Consider the following 12574-nt stretch of genomic DNA (forward strand, 5'->3'; position numbering starts at 1 on the left):
CCAAGGGGAGCCCAAGGGGGGAGCAATCAGGAGCAGGGGAGCGAGAGGAGAGCCCCCAGTGGGAGTGGGAGATCGGGGCCGGTTTCTCCGCCGGAACGGAGTGAAGGGGGTGGAGTTACCAGTGTGTCAGAGGGAGCAGAGCAAGAAGGAGACAGGGGGAGGAGATCGGAGCAGGGCGCTCTGCCGGAAGGGGCGGAGAGTAGCACCGGGAGCAGTGTAGCGGTCGAGAGAAAGGTCAGAAGCGACGTACGCGCGCCAAGTTCAAATGTGGAGGCGCGCGGAAGTGAGGAGAGCCCTGGGGAGGAGCCCGGCCCCAAAGCGCGAAGGAGGGGGGAAGAGGCGTCAGAGGATTCAGCCTCGGGCAAGTCCCGGCGGGAGGGAACCCAGGGGGGCAGAAAGACCCTGCGGAAGAGGAAGGAGAGGAAGAGGTGGTCCAGCACAAGCCTCTTAAACTGGTGTAGAGGCGGTACCGACTCAGAGGGGACTTCAGCGGTCTAATGTTACAGACGTAGAGCCACGGAGATGGAATGTAAAAGCAGCAATGCTCTTCAATAAAGACTTTTGTAAATAAACTGGATTGGACTTGGGTCTCTTGTGAGCTGGGACCAACGGGTGGCTCTGACAATTATTATTATTATTATTATTCTCCTCCTCACCTCAGACTACCCCTTTCACTCACCGCATTAACATGAGCGTTTATCCTGGCAAACAGCACAAGAAGATCAATACAATATTACAATAACTGGTTCTTTATTTTCCTATTCATTTTCCAATGCTTAATTAGAAGGAACATCTGCTGGTGTGTGTTTTTTCCCTTGCCTTTTTATGTTTTCTTCTCTCTCTGTCTTTCTGCCTCTCTCATTCCTCCTCTCTTCGACTTTGTCCTCTCCTTGTTCTCTCTACCCCCAGTTTCGCCCTCCCTGCTCATTTGAGCCTCTCTCTGTATTGTGATTTGAAAGTATGAATCCAAATCTGAATCCTGGTTGGACATGTAAAGGGCTCATGAAAATCCAAAACTTTTACGGGAATAAACGTTTAGGGAGGAATTGAAATTACATTGGTTGTGAAGCAAAGGGGAAAGGGAAACATTGACAAATTAAATGAGAATGAAATAATATGCACTGATAAGTTGGTTAAACTAATTTTATTGATTGACAAGGTTGAAAAAAATAATAAAATGTAAATTTAAAGATACACGGCTAGATAAAAGGACAAGTTGATTACTTTTATTTATTTCATTTATGAATCACTATCCATAAAATAACTGAATAACACCTCTGACCTTCATGAGTGTTGGCCGCATTGTACACCCAAGCAACTTCAAATGTGATGGCATATTTGTATTTGACTAAATTTCCAAACAACAAATAAACTTGGACAGATTTTGTCTTAGTTTGCTCAGTATTCAAAAGGTTGCCATCTTTGATACCAGTCTTGAGTTGATAGTTTACGGTACTTGCTATTCAATGTAGTACCTAACTTTATCAGAAAGATCAGTGGAGTTCTTCACACCTACCTGAAAAAAATAAATAGAACAGATATTGGATTTGTTTTGTTTTGTTTTCTTCAATATATAAAGTAGGTAAGCAGTACCAAAGATAACACCTTGTGCATGGATCATATCTTAGACCTACGTGAAAAAGAATTGTATGTTCATGGACATTTGTCTTAAACAAAAGGTTAAATTCTAACTACTTTTTTTTTTAACAGATGGAGCTTCTTCAGGTCTGCAGAAGTTTGCCTCTACCGAATGGAACAACATTTTCCGCTGCTGGGGCTAGATTTTGGATCAAGTATATTGGAAAATAACAGCAAGCAAACCAGCGTTTGCGAGGATTTAGATACTGTATTCATTGGGAAAGCAAACAAATAAATCTGGATGGCAGTCAAAACAAAATATGCTTTAATTCAGGAACTTGTATGTGCAGTACTGTGTGAAAATATCTGTCTTCACCTTCCTGACAAGCAGATGGCCCAGGGCTAGCTCGGGCACCAGCATCAGTGGCCTACTTAAGAGGGGGAGAGAATATTGCATTTAGTCTCCCATAAGCCTCCCCCCCCTCAAAAAAAAAAAAGATAGTTGGTGCTTTCAAAGTATATGAGTCCAACCATCTGCCCAAGACTATTTCACAGCCCTTATTCAAAGTGTTGGTGCTGACCTTTAAAGCCCTAAATGGCCTCAGCCCAGTATACCTGAAGAAGCATCTCCATTCCCATCGTTCAGCCCAGATACTGAGGTCCAGCTCCGAGGGCCTTCTGGTGGTTCCCTCCCTGCAATAAGTGAGGTTACAGGGAACCAGGCAGAGGGCCTTCTCGGTAGTGGCCCCCACCCTATGGAACACCCTCCCATCAGATGTCAAGGAAATAAACAATTACCTAATTTTTAGAAGACATCTGAGGGAAGCCCTGTTTAGGGAAGTTTTTAATGTTTGATGTTTTATTGTTGCTTTGTTATTATTAATAATATTCTGTTGGGAGCCACCCAACCAGTTGGGTGGGGTACAAATTATTATTATTATTATTATTATTATTATTATTATTATTATAGAACTGATCAGGAAGCTGTCTTGCTACCAAGTCAGCCCATTGGTCCACCTAGCTTACTACTGTCCGAATTTAAACTGATACACTCTAATCTGATACAAAAGGCTCCAGCTTCCAGGGGCATAGCGTGGAGGACAGGGGACCGTAGACCCGGGAACATGATTTGGAGGGGGCACAAACCAGGTGCCCCCACGCAGGAATCCCCATCCTACCCTGCCTGCTGCCGGGCGTCTTGACTTAGTTGTTTTCATTTCAATCAGTATTTCCAGATGCTATTCATAGGGCATTTGGTCTGCACGCCTTCACACATGCTCAAACCACAAATAGAACTGTTTTAGTGTGGGTTGCAACAAACATACTGTGCATCTTTTCTGCCCTGTTTAGATTGGGCTTTTTTTTTTAACTTGAAACACTAGCTATAATCATGTTCAAAGAAAGCCCTCCCTCTGCTCAAAATAAAGGAGGGGAAATCATCTTATAAAGACAGCATCACATGAGAACTGGGCTTGACTCCTATGTCAACGTGCTGAGGATCAAAATACAAGACTGCATCCGTGTTTGCGAACGACATAAGCATCTGAAGGCAAGCACAATTGTCCTCATTATGCAGCCTCCCAGCCGTCCCCTATGCTGATGCCTGATATCTCACCATATTTTCATATTCAAACAAAACACTTGGGGAGGCGTGCGGGGAGTGCTTGCCCGTTGCACGAGCATCCACAGATGAGAGCGCGATTGAGAAATGTGCCTTATTCTGCGCCCATTGCAGCCAATCCCACTGCTGAAAGCAATAACTTAGAGGAAATGAACAAATATGTTTTGAGGAGATGGAATTTGTTTCATTAGCAATGTTTACATTAAATTAAATTTTAGCAAGAGGAGTCATTTGCAATATTGGCATCCCTGTTTTTTTTAAAAAAAGAAAACTGCCTGGAACACGTGGAAATTGTCAACCAACCCGGAAGCTACTTTTCATATTTTGTTATGCAGCATTTTTTTTAAAGTAAAATAAAATAATAGATTATATTTTATTCTGAAATGGAGTGAAAAATACAGTCAGCAAAAACAGATTCACACACAAGACAATATAAGAAGATCACAAAATGAAGAAAGGAAGACATCAATTACAACCATCCATAGCATGCCATGCTTGGGAGAGAAACAGCTCCCCAAATACGGGTTGTGGCCAACTAAGTTTCACTCAGAGTAAGCCCATTGAAATAAATAGGCTGCAATTCGTCCATTAATTGCAATGGGCTCTATTCTGAGTAAGACCAATGTGGGTTATAACCTTGTATCATAAGGGAGTGAAAGATCATGATAATTAATATTGTTGTGCAGTGCTTTATTAATTTAATAACATTTTTTAGAAAATGCCATTGCAATGCACTTCATCCCAAATATTCTTTCTGTCTTCTGTTTGTAGTGATCTTCATATTTTTGTTATGCTTTATTTCTAGGAGTCATTATATAATACCTCCTTGCCTTATTTTTATGTGGTGTAATCTTTTTGTTAAAATGTAAGGCTACATTTGAAAAATTAGAGAAAAGCTGGTTTTTTAAATTAAATAAATCAAATTTCAAATATAATTAGTTTATTAGACTGTTTGTCAGTTTGTGGTTGCTCTTTTTTTTTTCTTTCTGAAACAAACTTCATACTGTAACAGTAACTGTACAGGTTCCAATGAAGATGTAGAGTTATATTAAAGAAACTTTGCTTACAAAACACATGAGCTTAGTGAGTCTATATTTGATTAAAGAAAACTGGACCATTGGAATTGCTAATTAGGAACACAGGTAGTTGCCATCTACTCAGTTAGGCCCTAAAATGATCCTTTGTGGGTTTTGTCAGCACAGCTGGAGTTCCTCCAAGGGTGCTAGTGCCCTGGCAGCTGACCTGAGGGAGCTACATACTGGGGATCCTATTTTCAGTTCATTGAGTTATGTGGTAGAGGAAAGATAGGATAGAAACATAATAACATTAATCAATAGGTAATCAAGGGATGGCTTATGGTCTGACTTGCTATAGGAACACAGAGCCAGCTGCTGGCATTCAGGTCCTCTAAACCAGGGTTTTCCAACCTTGAGTCTCCAGCTGTTTTCAGACTACAAATCCCATCATTGCTGACCCCTGGTCTTGCTAGCTAGAGATGATGGGAGTTGTAGTCAAAAAAACAGCTGAAGTTCCAAGGTTGGGAAACACTGTTCTAAACTACTGGGGGGCCACACTGCGTATTTGCATGGGCAAATTTGTTCTTCAAACTGTGGGTTGTGTTTTGCCACGGAGAAATATATTGTCATAAATTATCAAGCTCCATTATAAAGAAAATGGTTTCATTTAGCAATAAGGGCTTCACACGTGTGGAGCACATGTACTCAGGAATAGCACAGCAGTACAGTGGTACCTCAGGTTACAGACGCTTCAGGTTACATACACTTCAGGTTACAGACTCCTCTAAGCCAGAAATAGTACCTCGGGTACTATTTTGCTTCAGGACTTTGCTTCAGGATGAGAACAGAAATTGTGCTCGGGTGGTGCAGCGGCAGCAGGAGGCCCCATTACCTAAAGTGGTGCTTCAAGTTAAGAACAGTTTCAGGTTAAGTACGGACCTCCGGAATGAATTAAGTACTTAACCCGAGGTACCACTGTATTGGAAATGAACTACTTATAAGTGTCATAGTTCCCATTACACATCCCCCACAACATGGCAATTTTCAACAACAGGTACACTGTGCGTTTGTCACTCATGGGCCAGCCCAAGGCTAAAGTTATAACACCTCTGGACCCCAATGGGCTCTTCAGCAGGCAGGCAGCAAAGTGCCCTGGCAAAATAGGCTTGGCTCCATGCTGCAAGTATATCTTGCTGTTGTAATTGCTCGCACTACACTAAACATTTAATATGCTAGGTGAAGAACGAACCCATGGCAAAACAATGCACATGTGCAAACACTGGTTCACATTCAGCCACTGGAGCATTTGTGACAGCATGCAGTTCACCGCTGCCCAAGGGACGAGGCTGGCAGCAGTGGCCACAGAGAGGCAACAGGGTGCTCCCTTGCAGCTGCCACTGCTGCTGTTGCAGCTCAGGATGAGCTTCGGCTCGTCCTCCTCCCTGAGTTTGGCTGGGACAGTGCTGGTGGGGGAAACAGGGACATTCTGGGATCAAATCAGAAGCCAGGATGGCTTTTATAATTCCAGGACTAACCCTGGAAAATAGAGACATTTTTATGGTAGTTTGTCACGTGGTATTTTGTCGTGGGCTGACAGGGTTTTCTTGCTCCAATCAAAGCTGGATTACCAAAGAGGCAGAGAAGGCAGGACACCTTTTAGGGGCCCTGCAACAATGGATTGAAATAAATACGGTTCATTTTGTGTAATAAAATTGGTTTATTAAAATTATTGGTTGATAGAATCAAAAACGTATTAGGTGATGTTTTGTGAGCTCCCCCCTCCACCCCTGCCAATATTTCAACTTGCTAGGGGCCTCCACAGGGTTTAATCCTGTACTATGTACATGGATTCAGTTAATAGGAAGTGTGATGCTGCATCAAATTTGTCATCCATAGCATGCCCCAATTTGGATACATAGTATCCATCACTACAACATGGAATAGTTAACCTTCACTGGAGGCCAGAATGGGCCATAGTCTTGTCATGAGCTCAAGACTACATCTGCCCATTCCTCTTCTAGTATTTTAGGCTGTAATCCTAACCCCATTTACCTAGGAGAAAGCCCCGTTAAAGTCAAAAAGTTACTTCTCAATAGACATATAGGATCAGGCTGTTAAAGGCCTTTCAATCACCTAGATTGATAAGACTGTTGGTGCTTTTTCTTAATGTAAGATAGATCAAACTGATCCATCCTTAAGGAAATCATCCCTGAGTTCTCACTGGAAGGACAGATCCTGAAGCTGAGGCTCCAATACTTTGGCCACTTTATGAGAAGAGAATACTCCCTGGAAAAGACCCTGATGTTGGGAAAGATGGAGGGCACAAGGAGAAGGGGACAACAAAGGACGAGATGGTTGGACAGTGTTCTCGAAGCTACCAACATGCGTTTGACCAAACTGTGGGAGGCAGCGGAAGACAGGAGTGCCTGGCGTGCTCTGGTCCATGGGGTCACGAAGAGTCAGACACGACTAAACGACTAAACAACAACAATGTAAGATGTTTTGTATGGGTATGACAATTTGCAAAAGCCATAGGATGCTTCATTATAAGAAGCTGGCTGTCAAAGCAAAGTATAGCACAAAAATCAGCAAAAAACCCACCAAACATCTCTTGGATGGTGTATATATAATATTGATTTTCAGTTTAGTAAGAGGACGAAGGGAATTTCAGAAGCATCAAACAGTATCTAATCTGTTTAATGACTGCACTCATTTCCCTTTTGTGCCATTCTTGGGTGTGAGCCAGTCTACAAAGCACTTGCTGTGGGTGCTTTCTGTTATTTTTGTCACACTGCAAGTAGATCAAAGAGTTAACCAAACCTCCCTGCTCTGAAAGGTCATTTCCAAACTAAATGCAGCAATTCAAAGTGGGAAATGGAATGTGTGCCAAGGAGATGTTTAATGAAGTAACATTCGAGCTGTATCCTTTCAAGAACATTTGTGGAATTGTTTGATTGCCGTAGAGTACACAGGAAACAATAAACCTACACAGCGCTAACAGGGTCTCTGATGGTTACATTTTGCTGAAAAGCTGCCAAACTACTTGGAATTATAAGTACAGCCGAGGCTGAATTATCTCATATGCTAGAAATTTCACCACATATTCTGCATAGCAGTATAGTTGGGGGGAGGGGGGAGAGAATTTATTTTGTGGCTTAAATACTCAAATACAATTAACCTGCCTATTCATGTTGAACATTACACATCTATTTAAATAGCATTAAGCATACTTCTTAGGGTACATTCTCACGATACCATTATCCCACAATATGCTGCTTCCATGAAGTCTGAACCAAAAATCAGCTCCTGCTGCAACTGATGGACCTTGCTGCGAGCACACACTGCATTTCTTATGAGCTTATGTGAGTTGAGTGAACAGGAAAATGCAGCACGATGCGTTTCACACACATCGCATACTAGGCATTGTGGGTTAGATGCAGAGGATTATGGAGGCAGACCCAGTTGTAGCATAGTGAATTAATAAGAATCCTTTCCTTGGAACATGCATGGCTCACTTGCTCAAGCACTGACAGTTGCCTCTTGGACTGCAAAGAAACAGTGATTCAACAATAACAGCTGTGAAACTGATCAAGTAATTTGAGGAAGAAACAGTGTCATTAAATTGCCCCACCCTGATATTGTTTCTCTGAATCATTTAGCATGCTTACTTTGGGAGTAAGTTCTAGTGAATTCATCGGACAAACTTCTGAATAAATATGCACAGGAAGAATTATTATTATTCATATTACAGTATTACCCGGCCCATCTGGCTGGGTTGCCCCAGCCACTCTGGGCAGCTTCCAACATATGTAAAGACATAATAAAGCATTAAACATTTTTTTAAAGCTTCCCTAAACAGGGCTGCCTTCCGATGTCTTCTAAAAGTCAGATAGTTGTTTATTTCCTTGACATATGACATGAGGGAACAATGGGGGTGGAGATGCTCCTATACAGGGCTGAGGCCATTTAGGGCTTTAATCTCTAAAATTAATCTCTGTAGCTCTAAAACTTTTAAAAATTAATCTCTAAATCTCTATATTACACCCCTCCAAAAAAGGAAAGGAAAGGAAAGGAAAGGAAAGGAAAGGATGGTACATCTTTTAGACCTTCAAAAAAACCATATTTAGGTTTTGCTTTTATGCAAGATGTTCCCATATGTAAAGACTTTGAGACATGAAAAAATGTTTTCCCTTCTGGTTTAGGATTAAAAGTAGAGTTGCAAGAAATGGCAAAGCTGTGACTTTAAATTTGTAACAATTCTGGTTTACTCCCTATCTTTTCTTTGGATGGGTAATATTTAGCACTACACCTCATAAATAAGATGAGCTGCTAGGGAAGGATTTAGCCTATCTATGGTGGAATCTACAGACATATAAAAACTGTTCTGAAAATGCTTTTTTTTAAAGCATTTTTTAAAAAATACATCGAATTTTCCATAAGGCTCACCATCACCATCTAGTGTCACATTGTATATTGCACTTAAAACATACTTAAAATGTTTTATTTGCAGCTGTATAGCTGAGTCCTGTGAATATGTTTCTCTATAGATACTCAGCTAGGTGCTGCCAGAGATAAATGAGGCACCTTTATAATTACGGGAGCCATTTTGAATTTCTCAAAATCCAAACCTGAGAACAGAATTATCTAGCAAAACAGAATGATGGCTGGTGTAGACATTTGTGAATTATATAGACATATGTACCCGGTTGCTAGAGACTATTCTTCCAGATATCTAGAAGTAGCACTCATGATTGATCTACCACCAATTGTTCAAATACTGTATTTGCCAGGTGGGATATGCCAATGAACTTGTAACGAAGAGTGACCCACAATTTGGAGAGGATTTCACCCACTTTGCAAAGAAACATAATTTTAGCCATAGTACAGCCACCACCCCATTCACTTTATTGTGGTCAGTACAACTGCCTTCCTGCCAAACAATTTCAACTTGTTCCAAAAATATCACCAGAACAATGCAGACAGTTTCAAGGGTGCACAAAATGGTTGAGAAATAGTCCATCTCAGTACAGCCGTTTTGCCTCCAGGTGTACACTGTTCACCCCTACTTCTCTGACAGTTTGGATGGGCCAGACAGCCACAGATTGTGCAAGTATAACGAGTCAATATGTAATTCAATATGGCTTTAAAATTATGGAATTGGAATACTAATGGCATGAATGATAAGAAGAAACGAAATAAAATTGAACAAGTCTTAAAAAAGAACATTATATGCCTATAAGAAACCCACATGGCAAGGAAACATAGAAAAATTTTGATCAATAAAAGACTTGGGAATGAATTTATATCTTCAGACAAAGAGAAAAAAGGGGGGTTGTTTTATACATTATAAACAAAATTGAATCCCAACAAATATTTAAAGATGAAGAAGGAAGAATTATAGCAGTGCAGATCAAATGACAAGGTGAAAAGTTAATAATTGTCGGGATCTATGCACCTAATGGAAATAAAACTGATTTCAATAAAGCTCTGGAAGAAAAACTATTTGAATACATGGATCAGAAAATTATAATAATGGGAGAAATGAACGGAGTGGTTTCACTGGAAATGGATAGATTAAGAGAAGGAACAAACAAAAAAGGGAAACTACCTAAGACTTTTTTCACAATGACTAAGAATTGCAATTTGATTGATATTTGGAGACTTAGACACCCATTGGAAAAACAATTTACGTATTATTCAGAACCGAATCAGTCAATGTCAAGAATTGACCAAATATGGGTTTCAAATTAATTGACTTCAAGAATCCAACAAATTGAAATACAACCTAAAGTAATTTCAGATCACAACCCAATAAAATTGGAACTAAAAGGTTTGGAAGAAAGAACTTTTAGATGGAGAATCAATGATTATCTGTTGGATGACCAGAAGATTATAGAAAAAGCATAAAAGAAATTAACCGAATACTTTATGGATAACATCAATAAAGGTACAAAGATGAACATTGTTTGGGACGCAAGCAAAGCAGTCATGAGAGGATTTTTTTATTCAGCAGAATTCATTGAAGAATAAAAACAGGGGGAAAGGGGAAAAAGAAATTTTAAAGCAGATTATGGACAATGAGCAAAAACTAATAAAAAACCTCAATAACTTAAAAATCAAGCAAGAAATTAAGATTCTACAAACCCAATTTGCAATGATAATAAACAAAGAAGTAGAATGGAACATTAAAAGGTTAAGACAGAAAAACTTTGAATTTGCTAACAAATCAGGGAAATGGCTTGCGTGGCAAATTAAAAAGAGAAAGGAGCAGAATACAATCAACAATATTATTGTAAATGGTGAAGAGACATCTAATCCGAAAGAAATAAAGGAATTTTTTGATTTCTACAGACAACTATATAGAAATAAGGAAAAGAACAATATGAAGAAAATAGAAAGATTTTTAAAAGATAAAAAGGTGCAGAAGATCCCGACAGAACAAAGAGACCAGCTGAACACCCCAATCAAAACTGATGAGATTAAAGAGGTTATAAAAGAATTGAAGAGGGGAAAGGCCCTGGGACCAGATGGATTTACATCAGGCTACTATAAAGAAATGAGAAATGTTTTGATGATACCATTGAAAGAAGTTATGAACAATATTTTAAAAGTAAGAGAAATTCCAGAAACGTGGAAAGAAGCATTCATCACTCTGATCCCAAAACAAGATTATGATTTAACTCAAGTTAAAAATTATAGGCCTATTTCATTGCTGAATACGGATTATAAAATATTTGCGGGAATTTTAGCGAAGAGAATGAAAATGATATTGACAAGAATCATCCACAAAGATCAAGTGGGTTTCCTGCCAGGCAGACAAATGAAAAATAATATAAGAAATATAATTAATATTTTGGAATATCTGACTGCCAGGAATGAGAAACAAGCGGTATTAATGTTTGTGGATGCAGAAAAGGCTTTCGATAATATAGTATGTGTCAGGGAAAAGAATTAGAGGATACCGGGAACAATCTCCACTGCTCAGTACTGAGTCCTCCTCAGAAGACAGAGAAGAGGATAGTGAGTCTGGGGAGGAAGGGGTGCTTCAGAGAGAGGGGGATCCACGTCACAGGGAAAGACGGAAGGGCCTGAGCCGTTGGTTGTGTTGGTCTCGAGGGAGAGGGAAAAGAGAAACTAGTCAGAGCAACGCGTCATGAGAGACGGATTGCTTTGTTTATTCTGCATGTAATCTTGTCAGAAGGAAATAATGAAAGGAAATTATGGCTTGCTGCTGGGAGTGTTTTCTCTGCTAAGTGCAGCAACGCGTGCAGCTGGCTAGCTGACAGTATGGGATTTTATGTTGAAAAATTTGGAATATATGGATGTGGGGAAAGAGTTTTTCAATGGAATTAAGGCAATATATACAGAACAGAGAGCTAAACTGATAGTCAATAATGTAATTACGGAAGATATAAAAATATCTAAAGGGTTGTCTGCTCTCACCACTGTTATTTATAATGGTCCTAGAGGTCTTTTTAAGTATGATTAGACAAAACAGATCAATAAAAGGGGTAACAGTAGGTCAGAATGAATATAAAGTTAAAGCCTTTGCCGATGATCTGGTAATTACAATTGAAGAACCAATGGAAAGTGTAAAAGTAGTACTGGAGGAGATTAAACAATTTGGAAAAGTGTCCGGGTTTAGATTGAATAAGAAAAAAACAAAAATGATGGCTAAAAATATGGAGCAAAATACGATAGAAACAATGCAACAAATGACAGAGATAGAGGTGGTGAAAAAGGTAAAATACTTGGGAATTTGGTTAACGCCTAAAAATATTGACCTGTTCCAGAACAATTATGTACAGGTTTGGAAAGGAATAAGGAACGATCTGGAGGTGTGGGGTAGAATGAAACTGTCCTTTTGGGGCAGAATTTCTACGATAAAGATGAGCATGCTTCCAAAGATGTTATTTTTATTTCAGACTTTTTAAAGACTTTTTAAAGAATGACAAAGAGCGATTTCAAGGTATATCTGGCAGCGGGGAAAGCCAAGAATAAAATATAAGTTACTAACGGATGCAAAAGAAAGAGGAGGCTTTGCCCTGCCAGATATGAAATTATGTTATGAAGCAGCATGCCTATGTTGGTTAAAGGAATGGATAAAATTAGAAAATAAGGAATTATTAGACTTGGAAGGATTTGATAACAGATTTGGATGGCACGCATATTTATGGTGTAACAAAAAGAAAGTTCATAATGGTTTTGGGAACCACATCTTCAGGAATTTGTTAATAGAAGTATGGGACAGGTATAAAAATCTATTGGAACCAAGAGTACCACATTGGTTATCTCCGTTGGAGGTTATGAGTGTAAAGAAAATTAATATGAGAAGTAAATGGATTACATATGGTGAAAT

The 12574-nt window shown here is 39.6% G+C and overlaps 1 long non-coding RNA gene across 6 annotated transcripts in view; it reads left to right on the top strand.

Annotated features, from left to right (window-relative positions):
* Window positions 1-12574, top strand: part of LOC309380349 — a 563851-nt gene that overhangs the window by 131016 nt on the left and 420261 nt on the right. For all 6 annotated transcript variants that reach the window (XR_014172847.1, XR_014172848.1, XR_014172849.1 and 3 more), the window contains one exon: window positions 1711-2285. This is a non-coding gene — a long non-coding RNA (uncharacterized lncRNA). The remainder of the gene's footprint in view (window positions 1-1710; window positions 2286-12574) is intronic.

The sequence above is a fragment of the Podarcis melisellensis genome, assembly GCF_964234715.1.
Source record: "Podarcis melisellensis genome assembly, chromosome: 11".
Classification (NCBI taxonomy): domain Eukaryota; kingdom Metazoa; phylum Chordata; class Lepidosauria; order Squamata; family Lacertidae; genus Podarcis; species Podarcis melisellensis.